General features: G+C 36.9%; 1 non-coding gene across 1 annotated transcript; it reads left to right on the top strand.

Annotated features, from left to right (window-relative positions):
- The first annotated feature begins 4,721 nt into the window (after positions 1-4,721).
- On the top strand, positions 4,722-4,828 carry LOC142870282 (U6 spliceosomal RNA). Its single transcript, XR_012918713.1, has one exon. It is a non-coding gene; the product is annotated as a U6 spliceosomal RNA (small nuclear RNA).
- The last annotated feature ends 2,758 nt before the right edge of the window (positions 4,829-7,586 follow it).

Raw genomic sequence — 7,586 nt, 5'->3', positions numbered from 1 at the left:
ATAGCAATTTATGAGAGTCTCAAAGACATCCACCTCCAAAAATCTCTGCCTTCTCTCCTCCTTTCTGTGTTGCCCTGTCTGTCTCCACACTCTTTTACTTCCCTTATCAACTTCTCCATGTCCCCGTGTGTACTTTTTAACTTACTCCTCCATATTCCTCTGTTCTCACCTCCTATAGTTTCCTTTCTGCTTCAACTTAATTCTCAGGTTATCTCCTTGGATCGGGAGACTCAGGTTACTCAGGTTACTCAGGAGTAACTCAGGTTACTCCTCCTCCCTCACCTTTACTCTCTCCCTAATTGTCTTTTCCCTTTCTCTCTTCTCCAGATTTCCATAGCCACCACCTCACTTACAGCTCTTGAGAATCCATACATAGCATATCACATTAAGCTCATAATAATCTGCCAATTTTTAGTCCCTATGGGTAGAACCCAGAATACTTAGAATTACATCAGGTGCTTCACAATTTGTCCTTTTCTGCAAGTCTGGGCTCAGTTTTCGTTCACACCCTTTACTCCAATAAGAACCTACTCTTTGTTCCACATAAATCTCTCTACTGATTGGCTCATATAAATTTTATCATAAATTATCATATTCCCCATTTCTTTATACAGGCTATTCTTCTTTACTCATTTTTCTTCAGGAAATTTCTGCTTAAAGACTGAGCTCAATGTTAATCTTGAGAATAAACTTTCTCTGATGACTCTCAGTATAATTAGTAGCTCTCCTTTCATCCACACAGTTCTTGTGTCTCTGCTGCCTAATGAATTTTAATGGCTCCTGCTAACCTGCCTACATTTCCCTTGATATATCAGTGCTCTCATACTTTGATATCTGTGTTCATGATTCTCCTTCTGCCTGAATGAATCTACCTCCACCCTTTATCTCTTTACAGGACATCGCTCTAGATTCAAAGATCAACCTCCTTATGACACTTTTGCTGATCCTCTCACTTACTGAGATCAAATTAGTTCTCCTTTGTTCCATGTGAATTATATGCTCGGATTATAGACTGTATCAACTTCTACCTGGTATCTTTTACATTTTGGGGAACCTACATTTATCTATATTATACTAGTTATTACATGAGGCCATAAGGATCTCAAGGGTAAAAATATATATTATACACATATTATATTTATTTTGTATATATGGGTGTGCATCTGTATGTATACATATATGCATATAATATATATGTGTGTGTGTGTGTGTATACATATAACATTTTAATGTGTGCCAGGCACTGTGCTAAGTGCTAAATATACATATATAAATTATGGAGCAAAACAAACATATTCCCCACTTCATCATGCTTCGTAGTCTACTAGGGAAGAGAAGAAATTAACTAGTAATATAAATGTGGTGAGTGTTGGATATATCAGGGTGGCTTAGCCTAGTTTAGGTTCAGTGGACCTGGTTGAGCAAATAAGCCCGAAGTATCATGGTTGTCTTCTGAAAGTGGCAGTCTGAATTCTTGACTTCTAAGCTAGATGAGCTTCAGAAGATGGCGAAGTGCAGGTTGTGACTGCAGTGGAAGTAAAGAGAAGAAGTTTCCCTTATGCAGCACAGTTTCTGAAACATGGAATATGAGCAGTAAATAGTAATTGGAACAATTGAAGGTGTGTGATTGTTTCTCACTTGTTATTAACCTCTGGTCACCAGATTGCACCTCATTCTGAGGTTGACATTTGTTTGGCTTAATGTCCTCTGTTTTGTCATGCATACGGGATTTCATTCATTGCTTTCAATGGATGCTTTGTTTTTCATTATAGAAGCATATTTGTTAGGTCTCCAATGAATCATTCTTCTACTTGAGTAGCTCAGGCTGACAATAATTTTGGAGCAAGAGGCAGATAGGTATGGAGAGTGGGTAAACCAGGGTTGATTGCCCTGGTTTAATATATTCTCTCCTTAATTGTCTTCTCTTTGAGTCTAGAATAGTCTGTCTACGTAACATAGGAGGTTAAAAAATTACTTCCTCACCTTCTGATAAAAGACTTGGAAAGGAGTCTTGAGAAGATTAACAAGAAAGGGAGGACGAGTAGATTAATGAAAGCCCAGAAATAAGATGGATTTCCAGGAGACTCTTTCAAAAGAGGCAAAGTTTATGGCTAACAATGGTCTATATACTTCAGTAGTGAAGCTAGAGCCTTAGCTGTGAAAACAATATTGTAATATTTCCTTCCCTCTTAACTCCAAGACTGCTGATAAGCTGTAGCTACTATAGTCAGACAATGAAATTTGGAGCCTGGTTAGGAGAGAGATGCTGCCAATGAGTACATCAATGACCGGGGGGGATCCTACAGGGGGCTGCAGGTGGGGGAGCCTTGTCCAGCCTTGCTGATGTGAACATTTATCGTATTATAGTCTTGCATATTGCACCATGGGGTACAGAGGCAGGTTTTGCTTCTGTCCAGCTTTCTATCCTCTGACTCTTAATAGGTGAACAATGATGTACATTCAATGAAGGAATAAATGCATGTGCTAAATGACAACATTAACTCACAGTGGAGCGAGATACAAAATATATGATGACTTTGTGATAACAAGAAACCAGAGAAGGATAATCTCAATTTCTGGCCCTTAACCTTGACTCAAGCTATAATATACTATATGATCTTAAACAAACCACTTAGACTCATTGAATGTGGTATGTATGTAAATAGAAGAAATTCAACCCCCCTACATATCAAGAGACTTATTTCAGTGAGTGAAGCACCATTTCTGGGCTTTTGAGTGAACTTTAGTAAATTATTTTCCTTTTCTGGTCATTGGTTTTCATATTTAAAAAACTGAAGAGATTAAACTATATTACCTCTTACGTTCCTCTTAACTCTGAAAATTTTTAAACATAAAATATCCGTTGTCTATGTGTACTAGAAGATTGTTAAATTATATGTAGTTTATACAAACTTAACTTATGCATGGAAAAATATATTCTTATATATTTAAATATAAACTGTAATATATGGCATGATTTTGTTAATAACTTTTAATAATTCTACTTTAGGCATTTGCAGATGCTCACTTTCAGGCATAAAGGATGGGTCTGAGTCCTATTTAGGATTTACTTTCATAATCTTCTTCCATAATATAATCTTTCTATTAAATTCTGAGACTCTTCCATGAATCATGCTTTCACTTTCCCTAGTTGTTTTATATCAAACTTTTTCTTTTCTCAAACACTTTAGACAAATTACAGAGCATTCTCTGTCTCTTTCCCACTGTACAAGCTTGAAATTGACCTTTCGGATGGTCTTCATTAATATGACTTGGTTTTATTTGATCTATATTACATATTATAGAAAGCAAAATAAAGCCAACTTACTGTATATATTTTTCCAGTACTCTCAGCAAACTATTCTTAAACATTTACTGTGGATCTACAATGTCCAGGTTACAATTCTAGGCTTTTGTATGGTGGAGCTAAGATCTAATTGTAGAATTATCAGGAATTTTGTGTTCTATCTGATTGCTAAACATAATTGTTATTAAAAAGTAAATTATATAAACTTATAGATAAATAAATTATATGGAAAATAAAATTAAAACTCAAACATATCACTTTCTAAAGATTTTATTACATATATTATTATAGAATGCTCTTGAGGCAGTTTAAGTTATCATATCTATATGATGGAAATGCCATATGTATACACTGCTGGGCATCTTCTTTCAACTTTGTGCTTATTGGCATCATGTTGGTACCTTGAAATTGGCCAAGGTGGGAATATTTACACCACAGCAATCAGCAAATGCTATAAATCATTCCCCTTCCTCCCCTCTGGCCTGCGTATAACATTTATTGGTACACCACTCTTTCTAGGTGCTACATAAAATCAGAGTTAAGAAGTAGCCGTAGTGTTCAGGAAATCCAGTGTTCTTGCATAAGCTGGGTCAAAGATGGAGAAGTAACACTTTGAATGCTAGCACAGATTCATAATTAAAAGGTAATGGGCAAGATAATTAAAAGGTAATCGAGGGAAACATTCTGCGCTTTGGGCCAAGTATTGTAATTACATTCAATACATGCTTTACCAGCTAGGATAAATTATAAAGCGGGTACTGCATATTCTGAATGCAATGAAAACACATTGGCCGAAGCTGACTATATTTCAATAGGCTTTGATAAAAATCAGATAGCTACTCTCTGTTTATTAAATACATATATATATGTATATACATGCACACACATATGAGACATAGTAGTTTTCTATTATAGAATGTCTGAAGTTTAGCTATAAAATCTGTCCCCCAACTTTTATTTAAATAAATTTGATACAAATGTTTGGGCCATTTACCTTTAAAACTCTTGAGTAAAGACTTGTTAGCTATTCAAGAACACCCTGGGATTATAAATCCCCCCTCATATGTGGGGAAGGACACTAACATTTAGTAGGCATCAACAGTTTGCCAGAAAACTTGTTTGATAGTTAATTTAGGTAATTTCTTGACTTCAGCAATCTGCAAGGGGGAATGAATAGGAAAGAGAGACAATGAATATACAGTTGTCCCATGAGCAACATGGGGGTAGAGGCACTGTCCCCCTGGACAGTTGAAAATCCCAGTACAACTTTTGACTTCCCCCAAATTTTACTAATAGCCTACTGTTGATGGGAAGCTTTACTGATAACGTAAACAGTCACTTAAAACCTATTTTGTATGGTATATGTATTATATGCTATGTTCTTACAAAAAAAGTAAGCTAGAGAAAAGAAAATGTTCTCACCCTGGCAGCACATATACTAAAATTGGAATGGTATGGAGCAGATTAGCATGGCCCCTGCACAAGGATGACATGCAAATTTGTGAAACGCTCCATATTTTTGTATGCTTGCATGGAAGTTTCACATATGCCCTATAAATATGTGTGAATATTATGTAGCTATACATAAAAGTTCAAAAGAGAAAAGAAAATCATAAGGAAGAGGAAATATATTTATTATACATTAAGTAGAAGTGGATCATTGGAAAGATCTTCATTTTTGTCATCTTTGCATTGAGTAGGCTGAGGAGGAAGAGGAAGGGTTGGCCTTGCTGTCTCAGGTATGGCAGGGGTGAAAGAGGTATACGAGGTGGAAGGGTAGGCAGGGGACACAGGTACACTTGCTATAACTTTTCTTGGGGAAAAAATATGTAAGTGGACCTGCGTGGTTCAAACCTGTGTTGCTCAAGGGTTAACTGTATACTGAGCACATGCAGACACTGCTCATATATTGCCTTCAATCACTGCAGCACTTTAAAAAGTAATATTATTTATTCTCATTTTATAGTGATAAAATGGAGGCCCAAAACAATTTAAGAAACTTTTCCAAGATAACATTGAAAATAAGCGTCAGAGCCAAGATTTTTAAAAACGCATCTTTGTCTTTGATCTTCTCATTCAGCAATGTTCCTTGGGTGGCTTGTTATGCTCCAGGATGTAACCTGGGTGTGATGAAATGGTCAACATGACGTCATCCCTCTGTTTATAAGGAAAGTTTATACTATCCTGTGGGAGAAAGACAAGTAAATTGGTAATTATAATCACATGTATAAATGTTATAGAGCCCAGCCCACTAAGCTCATAAGAAATATAATCATGATTTTGTAGTTCAGTAAAAGCATCCTGGAGTCCTCTAATTTAATACTTACAGGATAGACAAGAATTAGGCAGGTAGGATGGACGGGAGTGGGTGCAGAGCATTCTGGGCACAGGGAATCACACCTGCCAAGGGCTGGGGGCAAGAGTAGTAAGGCAAGTTAACCACAATTAGGAGCCATTTTATTGATTACTTAAAGTGATTTATTCTTTCGATCCTTTTAAGAAACCATGAGCAGGCAGCCAACATAAAGGAGGTTGTTCTAGATGAAATGACTAGATCATGAATTTCTATGTTATTGCAAGAAGATTGCATTTTTATCTTTGAGCATAGAATACTCCAAACAAGAAAATAATATGATCAGATTCACAGTTTAGAAAAATCACTTTGTTTTGTGTAATAAACGGCTGACCAGTAACTTTCTTATTTAAAATCTGTTGTTTCACTTCACTTTTGTCATTCTTTTTGTAGGAATGGGTTATATGTGTTAAACTCTAGATAGAGTGCCTGAGATGTATTCATTCCTCAGGAGATGCTAGCTATTATTTTTGCTTATTATTTCATGGGCTGTCCTCTGACCAGCCTTCAGTCTCTTCTCTTACAACTCTCATCTTGGGCTCCAACGTTTAACGCCAGTGGGAATGTTTCTCCATGTAATACTGCTCCTTCCTGAAGTGCCTCCATTTACATACTTTACCGAGCAAACTCTTAGTATATTTTCATAACAGCAAAGGCTGAAGAAGCAGCAGTAGCTGGAAGAATACTTTACATCACTCACATTGGGGGAGTAGGATTTATGGGGGGTTAAGGAAAAGATCTCCCAAAGGACCTACTGAAGAACTAACCAGAGAAGCTGTAGGCTATAAATAGTCACCAGGTCTGGAGATCATGAGGTCCTATGATGACAGGAAAACTTTGGTGTCCTTTACCCTGTTATCTTTGCATGTTTTATCTCCAAAAGGGTCAGTTGTAGCAGCTGGAAAGTTGAGGTGTGCGTAAGGGAGGAAAAAAGAGAAAATTAGATTCCTTTCCATGCTTATCTGGCTTAAGTTAAGGAGAGAGGCCTTCAACTACTGGTAGTTAATTGTAATTAATAGCTGGAAGAGAATGACTTTTTAATAGACTTGAGATGGGGCTAATAATTAAAAATGACCATCAAACCCGTGTGTTATCTGTGAGTAATCAGAAAATTTGTGTGGAACTGCCTGAGATTTTATGCAGGGCAATTGAAGAATTTTCTTACTGAATGTATTTTTATAAGAAAAGCAGAAAATGAAATACAGCTGTATTTTTATTATAGTCTATCAATCATACTTTTTCTAAGCCCTAAAAATAGAAATGATGTCTGAGTACCTCACTTTATAGTGTGGGTTTGAAATGGGGGAGAAAATGAAGAAAAGATGACAAATTCTTAGACGTATAATGCTACAGTAAAATTTGAGACCTGAGCTTTATTCATGTGATTATGTTTAAATAAAAAGGAAAAAGGAAATGCATAATTCATGCATGACTCACCAAGCCTGTATTAAAGTTTAATCATAGAGGTCACAAACCAAAAAATCAGTGATTACAACACTGAGAAAAATGGGGAGTTTGAAGCTATTTATCTTGTAACATGTCTTGTTTCATAAACTCAGGACATCCACATTTTCAGCCTCTTCTTTAAGTGTCTCCGAGGTACATTTCAGGTCCTTTAAAACTACAGGTCCCAGCCTTTGGTCATGGATCAGTACTGGTGTGTGGCCTGTTAGGAACCACCTGCATAGCAGGAGGTGAGCAGGGCAAGCCAGAGAAGCTTCATCTGCATTTTATAGCCACTCCCCATGCCCATCCCTCACATCACATAAGCTCCACCTCCTGTCAGGTCAGCCATGGCATTGGATTCTCACAGGAGTGCGAACCCTATGGTAAATTGCACATGTGAGGGATGTAAATTGCATCCTTATGAGAATCTAATGCCTGATGATCTGAGGTAGAGCTGAGATGGTGATGCCAGCGCTGGGG

Source organism: Microcebus murinus, chromosome 3 (assembly GCF_040939455.1).
Source record: "Microcebus murinus isolate Inina chromosome 3, M.murinus_Inina_mat1.0, whole genome shotgun sequence".
Classification (NCBI taxonomy): domain Eukaryota; kingdom Metazoa; phylum Chordata; class Mammalia; order Primates; family Cheirogaleidae; genus Microcebus; species Microcebus murinus.
The sequence above is the reverse complement of the archived record's forward strand: the minus strand, read 5'-3'. Positions and strand labels throughout refer to the sequence as shown.